General features: G+C 61.6%; 1 protein-coding gene across 1 annotated transcript in view; it reads left to right on the forward strand.

Annotated features, from left to right (window-relative positions):
• Positions 1-794: 794 nt before the first annotated feature.
• Positions 795-2,482, forward strand: part of CDH11 (cadherin 11) — a 182,282-nt gene continuing 180,594 nt past the window's right edge. The window contains exon 1 of the mRNA XM_017889051.1: positions 795-936. The gene's annotated coding sequence lies outside the window, so the exon portion shown is untranslated. The remainder of the gene's footprint in view (positions 937-2,482) is intronic.

The raw sequence follows: 2,482 nt of genomic DNA on the forward strand, positions 1-2,482 counted from the left end.
TAAAAATCGGCAGGTGCACCCATTACTAAAGGGATGGTCTATAAAAACAACTGCTGTGATTCCATAAATTCTGAACAGAGGGGAGAGGTCAAAGTCCAGCTAATGTCAGCTGACATGTGGCCAGGTTCATCTTTAGACACGCTTCCAAAAGGGAGTTTATGAAACTTGCTTCATGGATCAAAAGATGTCCTAATCATCACAGATCCTGGGCATCTTTGTATAATATATGTATAATCAGATTGACCGTGGCTTCACACTCCCTTTAGGACCACGTGGAAGGGTTGAGAAAATCCAGGCAATAGTTTGTAGCCAAACAAGAGCAAAACTCGAGTATCTCTGAGGGAAAGCCGGACCCCTTTTCCCTCCTCTCCTGTGTAAGTAACTTCATTTATAAGCTGAAATGGCGCCACCAGAGCATCCCATTACTATCATCATGCCTCATCAGAGTGGGGACTTTCGGCGGTGACTTGGGAAGTACCCAAAGTTTTAGGGGTTACAGCAGAGGCCAACAAGGCAGACCGAGGAAGCCCGGTAGAGCTCTGAAAAGGTTCAGGGCCAGGGATCCACAGAGGGAGGAGGTAGTGGCAGGCACCAGGATCCGCTCACTGGCGCTCTACAGGAAAGCACTCGGCGTCAATGGCCTCGCGCGTCCCTTGCACGGAGAGTGTGGTGCAAAGTTGGGGAGTTACTGGGGACCCAGGGGGCTATCACCTTGGACACCTATGGTAGGGGGAAGGCTGAGGAGTAAGAGAATGGGACAGCTGGAAACTTACAGCTCTTACCCCGCAGAGGAGGAATGAGCAGTTTAAAGGCCACGTCCACACAGAGGGTGTCAGAGGCATCCTCTCCGCGCAGGACGCGAACTGGGGGCAGGCACGCAGCGCCACCCGGATCCTGGAGTCGCCAAGAAGAACGCGGGCGGGCGGGCCGAGGAGGGTAGGTCCCGGGGCAGCCTCGCCGGCACCCGCCCCCGCGGGCGTCTCCCCAAGCCGCGTGGAAACCCGGGAGGCTGCGGGCGCTCGGGGACCCGCGGGCTGGTGTCCAGGAGCTGGAGGGCGGGGTTCGGCCGTCCCCGCCTTCGCCCCACATTGGGGTTCCTTCCCCATGCGCTCAGGATCCCAAGCTTTCTCTTCCGTTTTCGGCCTCTTTTTCCGTTAACTCCTGGGCCGTCTCCTCCCTTCTAGCCCTTTCCAACTGCTTGGCTGTGGCGCCCAGCTTTCCCTCCGCAGCCTCCTTCCCTGTTTTATTCGCGGGTCCATCTCTTCTTCTTCTCCTTTCCCAACCACATCCCCGTCCCCTCACGCTGTTCCTTTTTAGCCTTCACCCACTGGCGTCTCCACCTTCCTCCGCCTCCTCCTCCCACCCTGCAAACTTGTTCAGGCCAGGGGTCCCCACACAGACATGGTTGTTCCCTGCTGGGTGTGCGGGTCCCCACGCCTTCCCGGTACCACGAGCGCCCCGCCCAGTCCCTGGCGTGATTCCTAAGCCCTGACCCTGCCAGCCCTTTCTCCCGGCGACTCGGGGAGGGAGGGCAGGAAGCAGGCCCGGGGGTCCCTCCTGGTAGCGAGTCCTCAGTGAGGGGAACACGGGAGGAAGGAGCGAGGACTCCGGCGCTGCGCCCCATTAGGCCCTCCCTCCCGCAGAAGCGCTCACTCCTTCGGGCCCTGGCGGGTCTGCAGAGAGGGGGTGGCAACAAGTGACGCTACCGGCGGGGGCCACTGATACCTGGCTGGCGTAGGGGCCAAGGCACCCTTCCAAAGGGTGGAGCGAGGCCGACCCCCGCGAAGCGCTCCCCGCGCACCCCGCTCCGAGGCGTTGCGTGGGGTGCACTGAAGGAGAGGAGAAATGAGAGAGAAGGCAGACTGGGCTCTTCCCAAGTCCTAAGTCTCCTTCCCTGCCCGACTTCACCACCAGAGCCACCAGAAGAGTTTGCAAGGGATGGGAGATTGAGGGGGCTGGGGGCTGGGGGCTGTGCTGGAGCCGCCAACGTTGAGGGATTTTTGGAAGGTGGGGTGGTGGAGTGAGAAAGAATAGAATGCGGTCCCGAATTCCCGATTGCTTCCCTCACTTGGACGATACCTTCCCCCAACCACCCCAGCCCGCCAGGCAAGAGCCCAGCCTGGCCAGCTGGAGCGGATTTGGGGGAAGGAGGAAAATGGGGGCTCCCAACCCCTCTCCAGCTTCCCTCCGCCGCCCTCCCTGATTGGCTGTGCGTCCCTGGAGCCCAACTTCAGTCGCTCCAGACTCCATCTGAGCCCTGAGGGAGTCGGAGCGCCGCGCCTCGGGGCGGAAGGGGCGGCCACGAATCCAGGGGTTGGCATCTCTGGGCCCCTGGGGGGAGGGGCGCGGACGGGGTCGGCCCCCGCAGCCTCTGCGAGGCCCATCTCGCTGCGTCTCGCAGGCTCGGCTTCTCTCAGCCCCCGCCCTTTCCTTCCCTCCCAGCGGCAGCCTCCCTCCCCCCGCCGCCCCAACCCCCCGCCCG

The sequence above is a fragment of the Rhinopithecus bieti genome, unplaced genomic scaffold (assembly GCF_001698545.2).
Source record: "Rhinopithecus bieti isolate Rb0 unplaced genomic scaffold, ASM169854v2 scaffold_18285, whole genome shotgun sequence".
In the NCBI taxonomy this organism is placed as follows: domain Eukaryota; kingdom Metazoa; phylum Chordata; class Mammalia; order Primates; family Cercopithecidae; genus Rhinopithecus; species Rhinopithecus bieti.